The sequence below is a fragment of the Lissotriton helveticus genome, chromosome 11 (assembly GCF_964261635.1).
Source record: "Lissotriton helveticus chromosome 11, aLisHel1.1, whole genome shotgun sequence".
Classification (NCBI taxonomy): domain Eukaryota; kingdom Metazoa; phylum Chordata; class Amphibia; order Caudata; family Salamandridae; genus Lissotriton; species Lissotriton helveticus.
The window spans coordinates 794,362,464-794,381,036 of record NC_136072.1 but is presented as its reverse complement, the minus strand read 5'-3'; positions in this window follow the sequence as shown (position 1 = coordinate 794,381,036).

Below are 18,573 nucleotides of genomic sequence, written 5' to 3'. Positions count from 1 at the left end.
ATTATCAAAGGTAACACAATAAACCATCCAATGAAAGGGAATAAGATCAAGGTGAGAGTCAACGCGACTTGTGATTCCAAAAACGTAATCTACGCATTGAAGTGTCCATGCGGAAAATTATATATTGGTAAGACAGAAAGAAGTGTGAAGACAAGACTAACAGAGCATAAGTCAAATATACGGATGAAAAACATGAAATCATCAGTAGCCACCCATTTCATGGAGGCGCAGCACAACATCTCACAATTAAAATATATGGTATTAGAGACTGTAGAAAAAACAGAAGGAAGAGATAATACGAAATACATGCTGCAGCGAGAGAATTTTTGGATTCACAAACTTTGTACCCAGAGCCCAAATGGGCTCAATGAACGTATGGAACTGTCCTGCTATCTATAAAAGACTGAAGGTTTTTGTGTCCCCTTATCCTGGAAAAGGGAAACCTGCGAAGTTAACTGTAATTTTATTTGTTTATTTGTGTTGATACATGAGTCAATGACGCATATACTGTGTAAAACCACACCACACACGTTTTTTCCTCACATACAATATAGCACATTGGAATTATCCTGGTCTTTTAGCACGGAGAGCAAAGGGGTTCGGTTCCCACGTGGATTTTTTAAAAACTTGGCATTGGTGAGCTTTTTGATTTAATTTTTGGTTTTTATTAATTAGTTTTCTTCCAAAGGTGGTAGAAAGTAATTCCGGACAAAAAATTGCATGATAACATTTTATAGGTCACACGCAAGTATTGAATGCCAAGTATTTTGTTTAGCTTTGCGATCACGTGATCGGGACTCTAGCCTATAGTAGAGCATTTTGTTGGTAAACATGGCAAACAATTCGAACGGAGGAGGTTGCTAACCTGGTGAAAGAACGAGATGAGACGCCGATAAATAACATATCAGGTTAGTTTACGAATAGGAAATCATGGAAATTTAGCTGGTGAGAAGTGCTTTGAAATCGTGCTGGGACGCTTATAGTTTATATTGGTTTTTGTTGCAGTGATATAACTTCGAGTCTGAACACAGCGACACGTAAGTGGCATCTTCATAAGAAAGTATCCGACTAGTTAGTCACGGGCATGTAAGGTGAAGGTGGTGATGCAGATAATACACACATAGGTGCAGTTGGTGATATGGTTTAGCTGAACATTACACACACACAGTACATTTTGACTTATGAATGTTATATTTTGTTTATAGTGTTGACTCCCTGATGAAGGGCGGTATGGATACGCCCGAAATGCATTGGATTGAAATGTAACTCTGTCGCTGATGTAAACATAACTTAGAGGTTGCCCATCTGGTTGCTGCTGCCAAGACAGGAATCTGACCTCTGCCAGGAGGTGTGAACACTCCCAGGAGCCACAAACAAAGGCCTGACTGAGACCGAGGTGTCACCTCCCCCTTACCCCATAAGGATGGCTAGTGAAGTGACATATCAGAGTGGTGAGCTTCAATGCTCTTATGGCCTCTGATATGCAAGAGGGCTTCCTCTCAAAGGAGGAAAAGCCAACACCCTGCCCCAGGTACATTTGCCACCCAGGCACGTGGGAAAATAAGGTAGTCTGGAGGCGTACACCACCAGAAAGGTAGCCACACCCCTAAGGTGAGCTACCCGATCTATATAGCCATTGAAGGTTTCTGCCATTTTTAAAAGTAGCAGAACAGAGGCTTCTGGGTACAAAAAGAGTGACACTCCCCCGGATGTGGTCACCTCAGGGGCAGCTTAGCCACTGGAGCTAGTAGCCCATTGGATACTAGCTCCCACACCCCTAACGCACCTAAATCGATCGACTTGAAACAGAAGGACAAAGAGACCGAATCTGCAACGTCAGGAACTGCACAAGGAAAAGGCGCCAAAGACTGCACCTGTGGTAACTACCCTGCAACTGCACAACTGTGACTCATTCTGGACAGGAGGCCGGTTCCATAGGCAAGAGGAACCCATCTGCAAGCCAAAGGCAACTCCAGAACTCCCTTGAACTAGTCCCCTGCATTCTGCAGGCTCGAAGCGCACCCGGATTCAAAGAATCACTGGGCATCGGGCCTGCTGGGGAATTCCCCAAAAGTAAATAGTCTAGTGCATTGTGAAAAACATACACTTGACCTCCAGTAAGTTTCAGACCGCTACCTTTTACCCCCAGACTCCAGGACATCGAAGTGACCGAAGGCTGAGCTTGCCACTGCCAAGGCTTGTTGGTGGCCGATTAGGATACCACCACCTTTGTTCGACGCTGTGCATAGTGGGAACCCTGGAGTATCTTCAACCCAATGCCTCCTTGGCCCCGTTGTTGAGAGTTTGCATTACCTTCCTCACCAGCGCTGTCCAAGCAGTAAAAGCAGGAACCGCGGCTCCCATTCTTCAGGGCCAGGGACAGCCAGGGCTACTCTGCACCGGGCCCTACGAGCCAGTTAAAGATCAACTGACTGCTGAGCCTGCTCCTGGGACCTGCCCAACCTTCACTCCCAGTAGGTTACACTGAACTGAACACCGAGTGTCACTAGTCCATTTCCCCATTGACCGCAACTTTAAAGTTTCGCAGGCGTGAAATGCACTGATTTGTTTTTCCTTTAAAAATGTATAACTCTGGCCGTACTCATCCGATTGTGTTTGTTATGGTGTCTAAAACTATATAAAAATCTGCTTTACTTTAATAAATTGGTGTCAGGATTCTTTCGTGTCAATTACCTCACGTCCATGTTGGTATTCTGAAATGCTTAACAAACGTTCCTCTAGTAAAGCATGACTGCTCTGTGCCACACTATCAGGACTGAGCTAGGTATTTATTAGTGTGAATCCGAGGACCCATTTGGGGTAAAGTGGGGTTTTGCCCAAGTATTTAGGCAAATATTCAATGTATGTATCAAGAAAATTTGTGGTAAATGGTGATGACATCTCAATTTTTAAATAACAGTCCCTGGAATCTATTCAACAAATAGAACTAGAAGCAGAACACTTTGGGCATAACTCTATGTCATTCCCCATTTTAAAGGACACATGGCAGTGATGTCCACTTTCACCTCTTGTTTTTACCCTGTATCTTTAGCCATTTCTATATCAGCTCCCGGACAATAAAGTAATAATTCCATTAGATTTCCATTACAGTGAACAAACAACTGCAGCATATGCCAATGACATCTCATTTTTTACATAACACCCCCTGGAATTTGTTCAGCATATAGACCGAGAAGCTGAAGGTTTTGGATATGTATCTGGCTATTTTTTAAATTCTGATAAAACACTGATAATCTATGCTCAGCCTCCTGAAACTAACAATAATAGATTTGGTCACAATCCTGCAAATCTCTGGGTTAATTTGTGCCAAAGCAGATTCTATCTATAAGCTATATTATAATGAGTCTCTTCCATGAGATCCTATTAAGATGCTGCATGATTGGGATTGACTTCTCACCATTAATGCGAGCATATATATATTAAAATAGCACCATATTGATCCTCGGGTTTCAACGAAAGGACACAGCCCCACTCCAAAGGTAAAGAATAAAGAATTATTTATTTAGCACAACCGCAGTGCATCACAGGATGAAACAGGGACGGGCTATGCTTTTCGGCTTCACAGCCTTCTACTGGACCATAGAGTCCCACCGTCTAGAATGTCTTTTTAAAGTGCACAAGTGCTCAGTACTTCTTAACTTTTAACTGCAGATTAGCAGCTAGTCTTTACATCTTCATAAGTGAAAGATGGCAAATACCACCCTCCATTTAGATTTTTACATATTTTTTAGAAACAGTTCACAATAAGCATTTTATACTTTTGTTGATCGTGATTTTTTCACATAGATTTTATAAAATTTCTGTTCCTCATAAATGATAAAGTATATTACGTTAAATTCCCTTGTGATGAAATAAAGTGCATGTGCAGAACAAAGTTGATAATTCGAGTTCATAGCCACAGTATATCTATCCACTTCAAGTAACATGGAGATATAATAGATAGTCCCAGATTATGCATATAGTTCATTATATTAATGGAATAATCATCATAACAATGCAGTGCATGATAAAAACCGCTAGGGTGACCGGTGCAATCATAAATCATATATGAGAATTTCATAACATGGATGAGCGTTTATTCTGAGTGAAGTACTGTATATATACACGGAAGGGCATGTGTTCGGCCCCAATGGGACTGTGACTACACTGGGAGACTCGCAGCATTGTCGCAAGTTTTCCCGAACTCTGCCCGCTACGGAGGCTGCAGAAGGAGTTGGCAGCTCAGGTGCTGTGGTTTTGTGTAAAGAATCTGCTTTTCAATCCAGGTAGCTTTCCTGTCATCCGCCCAGATGGATGCTGGATCCTGCAGTCCTTTTCTGTTTCACCAATGGGGAGGAGGTAGATACCATTAAAGGAGGGACTGTGGAAGGCACCTGAATAATATGGTTGGCATCTGACGAAGGAAGTTGTTCCGAAAGGCGTCATGCCATGCAAATAAACCTACCTGAAATTGGCCCGCTTTGTCCCTTTTGTTTCTTCACTGGAGGCGAGTGGCTTTTGATGTATTCTTGCGTTTCCACTGCGCAAGTTAAGGGACCCGCCTTGACGTCTCAAGCACAGCAGTGGTAATGTGTGTATCCTTCTGGCGGTTGCCAGTAGGTACTTATCAGATTTGCCAATAACTTTGGCGCAGTTTGACGAATCTTCAAAACTAATGGGGCGGTCAAGTCAGCTGCTGTGTTGGCAGTTTCAGGGTGATTTGTCAAGCGTAGGCCGAGAAAAAGGGGAAAAGGGGGTCCCAAAAAGCTTTTTCTCCATGTTAACTTCCATAGGAAAATTAAGACAAGCCTACAGCCCGAACTGCTGAATGGAATTACGCCAAATTTGGCAAAAAGGTAGCTCTTGGTTCAGAAAGCACTCTTTTTGGTAAATGGTGTAAATCAGTTCAGTAGTTCCTGAGAAATGTAAACAATTTTCAGATATACAAATATGGCCACCAGGAGGTGTGTTTGCAGAGTGGTGGAGAAAAGGAACATGGCCTCTGACCACCTCTCCACAGTCAAGCTGTGTGGGGATTACTGAAGGTAACAGGAGAGTTAGTTGCCCCCCAGGGACCCTCAAGAGGCAAGAGGATTTCATCCACCAATCAAGAGCGTTCCAGGAGGCGCGTTTGCAGAGTGGTGGAGAAAAGGGGCACGGCCTGCGACCACCTATCAGCAATACCACTGTGTGGGGTTTACTGGAGGTAACATATTTAATTTATATATATATATATATATTGGAGGGCTGACTGAAAATATGTCCAAGTTGATTGACTCTTTTTTAGCCCCGTGGGTAACACAACTGAGTTCCTATACAAGAGACACGAAAGACTTCCTGAAGCAAATACAGGATGTGAGCTGGGAGAGTGACTTCATTATGATAACTCTTGATATCTCCAGCTTATATACAAGTATTAGACATCAGGACGGAGTTAAGGCAGTGGGAACTTTCCTTGGTCTCCGATCAGCCAGATACCTGGAACACAGTCAAATGATAATGGAATTCATTTCATTCTGCTTAATAATAACATCTTTATTTTCCAAGAGCAACGGTACAGGCAAATCAGAGGGACGGCGATGGGCACCTGCTTCGCCCCCAGCTACGCAAATTTATTCGTGGGCTGGTGGGAGAAGCAGGTGGCCTGGGCCGACGACAAGGGGGAGTGGGTGGACAGGGTGGTCTGCTGGAGGAGATACATCGATGATCTCTTCATTATTTGGAAGGGATCAGAATCCTCAGCGGAAGAATACATAACAGCCCTGAACCAGAATTATCTAAATCTAACATTCACTCATGAAATAAGTAGGGAAGAAGTCAGTTTCCTGGACCTGAGGGTGTTCGTTGAATCAGGGGCAATTCAAACGGCCCTATATAGGAAAAGTACAGCTGGGAATTCGGTCCTCCATGGACGAAGTAGCCATCCCCAGACCCTTGTTAATAGTATCCCTTATGGGAAACTACTAAGGATAAAAAGAAATAGTTCAATGCAGCAGACAAAAGCATTAAACCCTTTAAATCTCGTGGTTATCCACAGAGGGTACTACAACATGCCAAAAGTAAAGTTGATATGACCAACAGAATAACATTACTGAGAGACAAACAGGGCCGTAATCCTAAAGAGGGAACAGGCACTGTAAGGCTCATCACTAATTACTCGGTGGCAGCGAGTAAGGTGAGAGCGATTATGTGCAGGAATTGGAATATCTTAAAGTCAGACGCAGTGATTGGGAAAGAGCTCTCTAATCATCCTCAAATCTCTTTCAGAAAGACGAAGTCTCTGAAAGATAAGCTAGTTCAGAGTCATCTAGCTAAGGAAAAATCCAAAACCGGACTGCATGCAATGCATGGCTCGTATCCTTGCGGGAAATGCAAGGCATGCAGCTCTAGTAAGAGAGTCCTGTCCTACCAAGTGCCAGAAAGAAACTCACGCACTAAGATCTCAAAATTCATGACCTGCTCCACGACCCATGTGGTATACTGCCTAGAATGCCCCTGTAGCTATCGCTACATAGGGAGCACAGTGAACGCTGTAAAACTGCGCATACTAGAGCACCAAAGGGCGATTTCCAACCAAGATGAAAACTACCCGGTGGCTAGGCACTTCTCCACACACCACAACAGTGACAGAAATCTCCTAACCTTCTTTTGCCTTGACTGCATCACATTGGACATCAGGGGAGGGGACTACAAGAAAAGATTGAGGCGTTTGGAGTCCAGGTACATCATCAAACTCCAAACGAAAATGCCGAAGGGGCTCAATGCGGGTGAGGAACTCATCACTCACCTGTAGCCCATTCACCTTAGAAAGAGCAGCACCAGTGTCAGAGTAGGTCCCTTGGGGGCTATCGGTGACTACGAGACCTTTATCTAATTGGAAGCATACGATCCATACTTTACATACATTGATAGTTGTCTTAATAGTGACAGGGAAGGGAACAATACATGTGAGAATTTGTCACTGTTTGCCCATCCAGGGCTTAATCACGAATCAATGTAATTATGTTTAATGCGGATCATGCAACGATTACTTTGAAGAATGCTATAATGAGTGGCTAATTGAATTTTTACCTACACATCTGTGAATTTGATAACGGAGATATAATGTTGATGCAATTTATAGCGGTTATGTATCGTCTTTTCAACTATACCCATACAGGGTTCAACAACTATGCAAAAACGTAATGTTTTTTTAAAATCACCTCCGCACAATCACAAGATGTAGAAAATTAACTTTGAAAGCAGTTCTCTGCTAATAAGAATGTTTTGTATATACTTTTGTTTAGCCACGCTAAGATGGCGACCAAAACGGGACGTTAAGTCCTTTGTTTATGTTTATGTATCAAATGCCGATATTTACTTCCGCCTCGCCGACGCCAGCTGACACTGATGAAGGCTAAGGCTGAAACGCGTCTTGTTACTTTGCGCAAAAAACCTAAGAAAGGTTTGATCTAACCCGAGTGCTGGTCCTGTCTTTTGTGACAGTGGAGCGGAACATATATGTATATATATATATATATATATATATATATATATATATATATATATATATATATATATATATATATATATATATATATATATATATATATATATATATATATATATGTGTAGCTACACCATTTATGATACAAAGTTATTTTTCAACATATTGATTCGGCCGATATTAGCTTTATTTGTGGCAATAAAAGACAATGTGTGCCCCCTCGCATTTTAAACTTCCTTTCAATTGGGGTAAAAAGTCGCTCCAAAGCTTTGAATGTGATTACAACATGCCTTTGGGTCAGGATTTCCTATATGATAAGTGTGACTAGCTTCTCTAGGACCATTTCCTTATTAGAATTATAAACAGGTGTGCTCTACTTTTCTCAGAGCCCGCCCCACATGTATGTCAGACAGGCGGGCAATTAGAGCCAAATTTCGGGGGGGGGCTGAGAAATATTTCGGGGGGGGGGGGGGTAATTCTTCCAACCACAGACAGAGTGGCTGTAAGAATGGGTGAACACAACAAAAGCCTTATTTACAATTAATGGTCTTTTAAAGACCTGTTTTGTACTCGGGTGCGGCTGCAATTAGATGCTCGTCAGCCCGCAAAGACGTGTCAGCCCGGGCTGACACACACGACGGGGGGGGCTGAAGCCCCGTGAGCCCAATGGGTGTTGCGCGCCTGATGTCAGACATAATCCATTAATAATATCCCTGTGGCGGTGGATGAGCGGACTCACGGGCTGACAAAAGCTGGGGCATCACTGTATGCACGGACCAATCACTGCATTGGAGTTCGCGATGTGAGACCGTGACCATGCAATTTACTTCGTGTGGGACCCTTACTGACTTTGGGACTTCAGGTACCAGCATGCATAGCGAATACTGCCCACAGAGGAAAAAACCTTTGCCTGTGATTGGATGCATTGGCACCAATGGAAACATCGGGAGCAGTATGAAAAGTCCCTGCCTACACCAACATGTTTTTTAATACACGAAGCTGGCAATGAATAAGGCACACGCCGAAAAGCGTCTGCCAGGTGTTTTAATCTTTACCTGTCAGGATGGTGGCAAAATAAATCTCCCTGAGCTTTCCAAAACGCATGTGTCGGACCCATTTCTTGGCTAAGGAGTGGGAGTGGTGGAGGATATGTTTTGCAGCTGTCGACGCTGCGATACCGGCACGCCTCTCGATCTGGTGCTCCGCTTCAAGTCGACATCTCTGTGGTGTTTGGTGTGAAAGCACATAAAGCGGCGCCCCCTCGCCCAAGACACTGTTCCTGGTTCGGTGAGAGAGCGGCAGCATGCTGCCGATTTGGACGGCGATGGGAGATGCCTTTGCTACCATGGTCCCTGTGGCGGTGGATGAGCGGACTCACGGGCTGGCAAAAGCTGGGGCATCACTGTATGCACGGACCAATCACTGCATTGGAGTTCGCGATGTGAGACCGTGACCATGCAATTTACTTCGTGTGGGACCCTTACTGACTTTGGGACTTCAGGTACCAGCATGCATAGCGAATACTGCCCACAGAGGAAAAAACTTTTGCCTGTGATTGGATGCATTGGCACCAATGGAAACATCGGGAGCAGTATGAAAAGTCCCTGCCTACACCAACATGTTTTTTAAAACACGAAGTTGGCAATGAATAAGGCACACGCCGAAACGCGTCTGCCAGGTGTTTTAATCTTTACTTGTCAGGATGGTGGCAAAATAAATCTCCCTGAGCTTTCCAAAACGCATGTGTCGGACCCATTTCTTGGCTAAGGAGTGGGAGTGGTGGAGGATATATATATATATATATATATATATATATATATATATATACATATATATATATATATATATGTGTAGCTCCACCATTTATGATCCCTACAAAGTTATTTTTCAACATATTGATTCGGCCAATATTAGCTTTATTTATGGCAATAAAAGACAATGTGTGCCCCCTCGCATTTTAAACTTCCTTTCAATTGGGGTGAAAAGTCGCTCCAAAGCTTTGAATGTGATTACAACATGCCTTTGGGTCAGGATTTCCTATATGATAAGTGTGACTAGCTTCTCTAGGACCATTTCCTTATTGGAATTATAAACAGGTGTGCTCTACTTTTCTCAGAGCCGGCCCCACATGTATGTCAGACAGGCGGGCAATTAGAGCCAAATTTCGGGGGGGGGCTGAGAAATATTTCGGGGGGGGGGGGGGGCTAATTCTTCCAACCACAGACAGAGTGGCTGTAAGAATGGGTGAACACAACAAAAGCCTTATTTACAATTAATGGTCTTTTAAAGACCTGTTTTGTACTCGGGTGCGGCTGCAATTAGATGCTCGTCAGCCCGCAAAGACGTGTCAGCCCGGGCTGACACACACGACGGGGGGGGCTGAAGCCCCGTGAGCCCAATGGGTGTTGCGCGCCTGTCAGACATAATCCATTAATAATATATAGCAATGGCTGGCCATTGTCTGACAGAACATTGTGAGCAAGTATATTGAGAGACACAAATTTTTGCGGCGCATCATGGTGGCCGCCGGAGAACACTGTCGAGAACAACCAGCCGAGCATCAGTGACGGCCTCAGGAAGAAGTACACTTCCCGTGAGGCACTGAGCAGGTGACGCGCGTGACATCACCACGCTTCCGGAAGCAAGCTTATGATGGTTTCCAGTGCACCTGTTGAGTGCCGTTGATTCCCGTATCACCGCCAGATCTTTGTGAAGACGTCAGGAGGGCTGGTAGGGGTGCCTTGGGCACCAAGCACGTTCTATTGCTTTCATAATCCTGGTTGGGAGTTCAGCCTCCCCCGCTGAGCAGTGGGGACCGGACTCCGTCATTGTGTAGCCCCGTTGGTTGAGCTAACCTCCAGCTCTTGCGGGGCTCGCAGAGGGACTCAACTGTCCCATTTCATCCGGACAGTTGTGTTTGTTGCAGCACAGTATTAAAGGTTTAACACTGCACACTCTGGTCTTCACGGAAACGGTTGTCCATTTGGGAAGCGGCGGCCGGCAAAGCTCTGCCCGTTTCCTCTTGAGGTGAAATTCCTGCTTCCTGAGTTTTGCTGAGAATGTGCATCGGCAAGTAGCCGGGTTGGGAGCATTAACCTTGCACTTCCAATTGAATCTATTCTTTTGAACTATATAGGGCTATTAGGGATCCTATTCGTTTCACACAACAAAACTTCGTACTATAAGGAATTACTTGCTATAACAAAGGGTTCATTAAGTATTACTCATTGATGCAATAAGTAACTTTGCCATTGCCTTGGCTTGTTTCCTTTTGTTTTCTTAACAGGGGATTGTTGAGCATTCCAGGTGGCAGCTCTTCACCTACCCCCCGTTTAAAACCACTAATTTTATTTATTTATTTATTTTGAAAGTTTTATAGAGCGCAAGCAAGACCCTTGCGGATATCAGAGCGCTTTACAGTAAAATAAAGTTCTTTATACATCAATTAAAGGGAAGTTGAAGCATGTATACAAAACATCTTGTAAAAGCAAAGTAGTAAGGTACAGCACAAAACTATCCCGTTGCGTCAGGTAAAGGGAAGATAGGACGTCTAGATTGCCTAGATTGTCATTGTCATAGTAAGGGTAGTAGCGAGGGTACATTTGGTCTCCAAAATTTCTTTGGACCTTACTCAGGTGAATTTGGCCATGAAAATCGATTTTACTTCCTTTTTGAAAGAAGCAGTGGAAGGGTTAAGTCTGGCTTCTGGGGGTAATGCATTCCAGATTCTGGGTGCCATCCCTGAGAAGGTTCGGTTATATGTTTTCTTCTTGTTGAATCTTTGCGGTTTCAGTAATAGGTTTTCCGCACTTCTTGAAGATCTGATCCCACCAGAGATCGTCCGTTTCTGTGCTAGATAGCTGGGTGCTTTGTGATGCATGGCTTTATGCATCATACACGCTATTTTCAGATGAATTCTGGCTTCCAGAGGTAGCCAATTCAAGGATTTTAGGTCTGGGGAGATGTGGGAATTTCTTTTAGAACCACTGATGAGTCTCGCTCCAGCATTGATTGAGCCTCTTAGCGGTGCAGTTGTAGCTTTTGGTAGGCCACAAAGAGAGACTCTTCCGTACTCCACTCTACGGATAACTAGCGCGTGTACTGCCTGCTTGAAGTCATTGATTGGCAGGAAGGGTTTCAGCTTCCTCAGTGTGTTTATCTGGAAGTTTGCTTCCTTTGTAGCGTTGCTGATGTGTTTTTTGCATATTGAGGTTACTGTCAAGAGTTATTCCCAGTGATTTTGCTGAGTCCACAATGGTTGGTTGAACGTTGAGTGCCGTAAGATGTTTTATCCAGTCTTGCATTATGGGAACTTGGGCGCGTGGAGCTATTAGAAGATATTCGGTTTTAGGTCATTCAATTTGAGATGGTTTTCTGCCAGCCATATCTGGATATTCCTAAGCGTTGTGGTAAGCAGTTTGATGTCTTCAAAGGTGTGGATCTTAAGGTATAGTTGTGTGTCGTCAGCGTACATATGGTATTGCACATTAGACGCGTGTAGAATTTCGGTGAGAGGTTCCATGAAAAGGTTAAACAATGTCGGAGATAGTGAGGACCCTTGCGGAACTCCAAACGTTACACGGACGGGTTTGGACAGGGAGTTGTTGACCTTGGAATGTTGTGACCGATTTGGGAGAAATGAGGTAAACCAGTTTAGCACTGACCCGGATAATCCCATTCTATGCTTCAGAAGGTCTAGCAGGTTCTCATGTTTGACCGTATCAAAGGCTGAGGAGAGGTCTAGCAGGATGAATAGGCAGGATCCATTCTGATCAAGGATTTGTAGCGCGTCGTCAATTATAAGTGTCATGGCTGATTAGGTGCTGTGTACTACTCGGAAGCCTGATTGGTGTTTGTTAAGAAGGTCAAAGTGGTCAATATGCCTTGTCAGCTGGAGGTGTACACATTTTTCGAATAGTTTGGCCAAGGTAGGGATATTGGAAGTAGGACGATAGTTGTTTAGGTCCATAGGGTCGGCCGTGGGTTTCTTTAAAATGGGTAAAACCTGTCCAACTTTGAGGGTGTCCGGGATGCAACCTTGTTGAAGTGAGCTGTTTATGATCTTGGTCCAGGGAGGCAGAAGTAGTCGAGTTAAGACTTTAACAGCGTTTGCGGGAAAAGGATCGGTGAAGTGATTGGCAGGGTTCAGGGCACTTAGTATCTTGCATATGGCTTCTTCAGAGTACGTGGAAAAGGATGACCAATCTGTGTCGTTTTTTTAGGTTAAGCTTTGATGGGATATGGTATGGTGTAATTGGAAGTGCTGGGGAGGTTTTCGTGTGCGGTCCCGAGTGTAAGATTAGATCATTGAGGAGGTCATTCTTGATATTGTCTGTCTTCAGAGTGAAGAAGGCAGAAAATTCTTCACAGTTGGGTTGCAGGCATGCTCTGTGTTGTGGACGTTGAGGTTCATCCTTAGATTGGGTTTTGATTAGTTCAAAGAGTTTTTTGGGACAAATTCTTGCTTTGTCTAATTGGTGGCTGAAGAAGTCTGCTTTAGTGCGCTTGATCTTTCTGTAGTATGCATTTCTCTTTTTCCTTAGAATCTTGAGGTGATTGGCGGATGGAATTGATCTCCAAGTGCGTTCAGATGTTGTGAGAGATCGTTTATCTTCGTTGAGTATTCCATTGTACCAGGGCTTAGAATCTTTTATGGAGGCTTTCTTTTGTTGAAGGGGGGCTACCTCATTTATTATCGCGGTCATGGAATTGAGGTAGTGATTGGTAAGATCAGGGACTTCGGAAGATCCTGCAGGGGGCAGAAGTAGGTTGTAACTGGACGATGGTAGAATGTTAGGGTTGGTTTTTTTCAGGTCTCTTCTCCATATTTTAGGTCTTGTGGATTGAACCGAGTTCAATTTCACTATTTCCTTGATAAAGAAGGTAATGATATGATGGTCTGACCAGTCACACGGTTGGATCGACTCTAGCTGAATGGAATCTCTTTTAGAGATTATTATATCCAGGATTAAACCTTTATCGTGTGTAGGGCTGTTGCAAATTTGGGTGAGGTCTAGGTCGTCTAGGAAATTTTTGAGACTATTGACCACTGCATCCTTGTGGTCGTCCCAATGGAGATTGAAGTCGCCAAGGAATATTTGGGTATTTTGGCGCCCGGTGTTCGTTGATACCATGTCCATGAAGTGTTCGGTGAAGGCGAGGTTGTCACCTGGCGGATGATATATGGTGTGTAAAGAGCATAAGGGTTTGTCATTACTGGTGATGTCGAGGCATATGTATTCGCAAGAAGGGAATACAGGTGATATGGATCTGTTTACAGAGATATTACAATGGTGTATACAGGCCATGCCTCCCCCTGTCTTATCATTTCTGTCCAGTCTGATGATGTCGTAGTTAGGGGGTACTAGTATGTCAATGATTGGTGAGGAGGATTCCTTTAGCCAGGGTTCAGTTAACATTATCAGGTCCGGTTCTTGTGTGAGAATGAGGTCAGCTATGTCCGCTGCGTGCCTAGAGGCCGATCTATAATTTAAGAGTATGGATTTGAGACGGGGAGTAATGAGGGATGACGTAGGTTCCTGAGTGAGGGGGACTCTTCTTAAGTTGTTGTCAATGACGCCTCTAGTGTTGTGTTTCGTGGTCCTATGTGGGTTGGGGGGGTTAGTTGGGATAGTCATTGAAGTGGGAGTGAGAGGGTTCATGAGGGCGGGTTCATATGAGTGAAGTAGAGAAAGCAGATCACTCTCTGAAAGTGGATTGGTGCTTCGGATTGGGCGGGTTGATTTATTACGGGAGGGAACTGATTTCCAGCTGGGTAGAGTAAGTTTTGAAGTGACTGTTAGGTGGTTCAGGAGCCCGCTAGCTTTGGGTTTGTCTTGTAGCTCTAGTGAACCATGGTTGTTTTGTTATCAGCTCCTTAAATGCTTGGAGTTCCTCTTTGATTTGATGTAATGAGATGATGATCTCATCAAGTCTGGGGCCTGGTGTGGTTATGAGTAGGGTTAGAGGCTGTGTTATTGATGAAGATGGGTGCGTTGTGGTCTGATCAGGTTTGTGGTCTGGTGCAGGTATGGGTAGAGTAGGAGGGGGTGTTGCAGGTGTGTATGGATGAGTTGTGGATGTGGATGGCTGAGCTGTGGAAGCGGATGGCTGGGACGTGGGTGTGAGAAGTGTACTTGAGTCCAATGTGTGATCAGAGGGTTTGTGGTTTGTTGTGCTTGTTACATGAATCACAGTGCTTGAGTGAGCATTATTGAACATTGTTATCTAACTTATGTGTTCCACCCATAGGTTACCAGTGGCCGCGCTTCACGCTGAACACCTGTTCAAGAATCTATGAATCATTATTTTCTTTACAGGTAATGGCGCCAGGCGTAGCAATAGCTGTATAACATTCCTGTACAATCTTGGTATTAGTAGTTTGTGTACTAATAGTGAGTTACTCTCATTACAGGTCTCCCTCCCTGCTGTCCCCATCCTTTCCTTCCCTTACTTGATCTCTCCAACGAGTCTGTTGTTTCACTCAGACCTTGGGGCTATCAGGAGGTGGAACCCATTGAGCATCGTACGACTCCGAGGATTCAAGGCCCTAACACAAATATCATGTCAAAAATAGTGTTTATTATAATATTGTGTTCCTATGCTTATAACAGGAATATAAAAAATACTGTGGCAAAAATATTGGGAAAGGGATTACCGCCATAAAGAGGTAAGAATTTTTTTTTGTAATAAATAAACACTTTAACTTAATTTAATTGTTTTCATCAAGTATTTATATTCACACACACACATACATGTGTGTGTATATATATATATATATATATATATATATATATATATATATATATATATATATATATATATATATATATATATCCAAGCAGGATCCTGAGCGTCTCTCGCACTCACACTTCCAGCCGGTTAATGCAATGCTTCAGAGAAAGATGGAAATACGGACACCAATTGTCGTGGTATTGCAGGTCTTTATTTTTAAAGCCTTGTATATATATATATATATATATATATATATATATATATATTACCTACTGGCGGTCGCCAGTAGGTATATATAGTTAGGATTTTTTCTCTATGGGTTTTTTGAAAATTCTATGTCTAATAACTTTGGCGTTTGTGGACGGAATTGGCTGAAATTTTCAGGAAAATGGCACATTTTGTTTCTGAGCAGCCCCTGAAAATTGGGGGGGGGTCGAGAAAAAAGGGGGGTCCCAAAACGTGTTTTTAACATTGAGTTTTCCATAGGGCGGTTGGCCTCACTTTTAGCCCGAACGGCTGAATGGATTTGCACGAAACTTGGCAAAATTGTAGGGACTGGTAGCCCGATGTGCCTTTTGTAGGTCTCAATATATGTGCTACAGTGGATTTTGAGAAATTAACGTTAAAAAAAGATATATATCTGTAACAGCGGACCGGGCAGCGCTCCAGGACGCGTACTTTTCGCGCAACGGAGCTTTGTGAAGCGAAGCTGATTGGCTCTCCGGTGTCTGTAAACATTCCAAACAGTACGTAGCGGCCGCCATCTTGTCTCTCGGTAGGATCGAGAGACAAGAGGAGGCCAAAGCGAAGGGGCAAATGACCATAAGGGGGCATAGTAGATCCTCGCTGACCCCCTAGGTTTGATGTGGAGGTTTTAAAAGGGCCCCGCGGGGCAAAAAAAAAAAATAATAATAATAATCGAACGGCTGAATGGATTTGCACGAAACTTGGTAAAATATTAGGGACTGGTAGCCCGATGTGCCTTTGCTAGGTCTCAATATATGTGCTTCAGTGCATTTTGAGAAATTAACGTTCAAAAACAAGATATATATCTGTAACAGCGCTCCGCTTCGCGGAGATAAAATTATATCTGTATTACCTAGCTGTTGCTAACACCAGTTAGCGACGGCTAGTAGGAGATAGCGACCATCTTGGGCCCCACTTTGCATGTGAGTGATATTTATCACTAATGACATGCAAAGTGGGCATGCCAAGATGTTAGCGACTGGAAACAGTCGCTAACATCGCTATCTCCTATTATCAACTTTTGGAAATATTCGAGATAAGCGCGAATATCTCCAAAAAGTAACAGCTGCCCTGAGCAGTTCTTAGCCATGTTATCCAATGGGAGGTGGATAACATGGCTAAGAGCATTAGCTCGGTAATGCATGAATATCGCTGAGTTTTCAGCGATATTAATGCATTGCGGTCGTTTTTTATCGTATTTGCGATAAACCTTGATAATAGCAAGGTTTATCTGCGATAATTTCTGACGGTAAAAAAATCTTTGCAATGCATCGTTAGGGATAAATATCGCTTAACTTTGGTAATATGCCCCAACGTCTGTTAACGTTCGATTCGAAGGAAATCAGGAAGTGTTGAAAAACATTGTCTGCGCCATCTTGTCTTTTTTCAAATGCCACACTTTTGTCGTGCACGGCAGCCATTTTAGATGCCTTGACCAGACCCACTCTGTGCACGCTGTCGATCCTTAGCATGGCTCCCCACCCTCGCAAGCATCTCACCCAGGCAGTGGTCACCCCCGCTCTCTGTCTTATGCATGGGTAATAAACCTCCCCCCATCTGCGCTGCTCTTCCCTGAGAATCACACCCTGTGCCCGCCCGACACCTCCCTTTCGCCCTATTCACTACCGCACCCTCTGACACTCCTTTTCCTCTGTGTCCGATTGTCCAGGCCGGTCCTAGGCTATCAGCTAGCCCTGCAGATGTAGTTTATGGCCACAGCTGTAAAGAATCACCCCTCTTCAAAGGAGTTATAGTAGATCAAGGCCCACACTCGATGAGATCCGTCACAGCAGAAGCGTTGCTATTATCTGAAAACCATCCTGTATTGTGATTGGGGAGGGGACCGAGCCTGAAGCGGAAGATTCCAGGGATGACTCTTTGTACATCAAAGTTTTTACAATTATGTGTCACATTAAAAATATATAGCACTCCGACAAAGTAGTAAGATTATAAAACTTTAATAATTTATAAATATATACAAGAAAACAAAAATAGTAATAACATATAAACATTTTTAGGGAAAAACAACGAAGTAGCGGTCGGCTGTGCGAATAGTCCCAACGCAGCACAACGTCCAGATTTCCGGCGTGGGGCGTCGCGGGGGGTGGGTCATCAGTAGCAAACTGTTGTGCGAATAGTTCCAAGGCAGCAGAACGCGCCGAAATCTAGATGACACGAAAGTGATGTCTAGTAAGTTGCCACCCAGCAAATAACGGCGTGGGGCGTCGCGGGGGGTGGGTCATCAGTAGCAAACTGTTGTGCGAATAGTTCCAAGGCAGCAGAACGATGGCACCAAGGTGATGTCCAGTAAGTTGCCGCACTGGTTTTGGTATCCTACAATGCTGCTCCGAATAACGGCGTGGGGCGCCCCGGGGGAGGCGGCGTGAACGGGCCTCTCCAGGTGGAGTGTCATCTGTTGTAGTGGGGCGCCCCTTTACCGTTTCAGTTGCCATTCCGTCCGTTTTTGGTCCACTGTGTCAAAAGCCGCAATTCAGCTGAGTTGCGCCCACTCTTGCGGTGCAGCGATAGGCGGCTGTCACAGGACTCTCAAAATGGCGGCAGGCTCTTTCCTTTTTGGGCCTGGTCCACTGAAATGGCCCTGGGACACCTTGGAAATCGGACGCTTGTCTGCTAGGTCTTGGACCCCATTCTCGAAAGCGTCCCCTCCGCCTTGAGAATTCATCAAAAGTTTTGGGGGCCCCGACTCCTGCAGGCTTCTGGTGGGGAGCGGCTGCCATGATTGCTCGCGGAATGACCACGACGGAGCTACGAGATGGTGGTGCTCTCATGCTGACGCCAGTTTAGTCTGAAACATCCAGAAACAAGGTGGGGCTTTCATCGTTTGGGAAAAAAAAAAAGTTTTCATCCAATGAAAAGTGTTGTTTTTAGGTCATATGATCAAGCCTTCCATCATTAGGAAACCAAAAGTAAAATGAACCAATGAAAAGTTTTATAAACAAGTCACATGACCTGTTATGCGGCATAGGGTATAAAATGCGGAGAAAATACGTTGCCACGTGAGGCGGCGTCAGTACCGGACCGATGTGCGAATAGGCCGAAGGCAATACAACGCGCCAAGATCCGGATGGCACCGAGGTGGTGTCCAG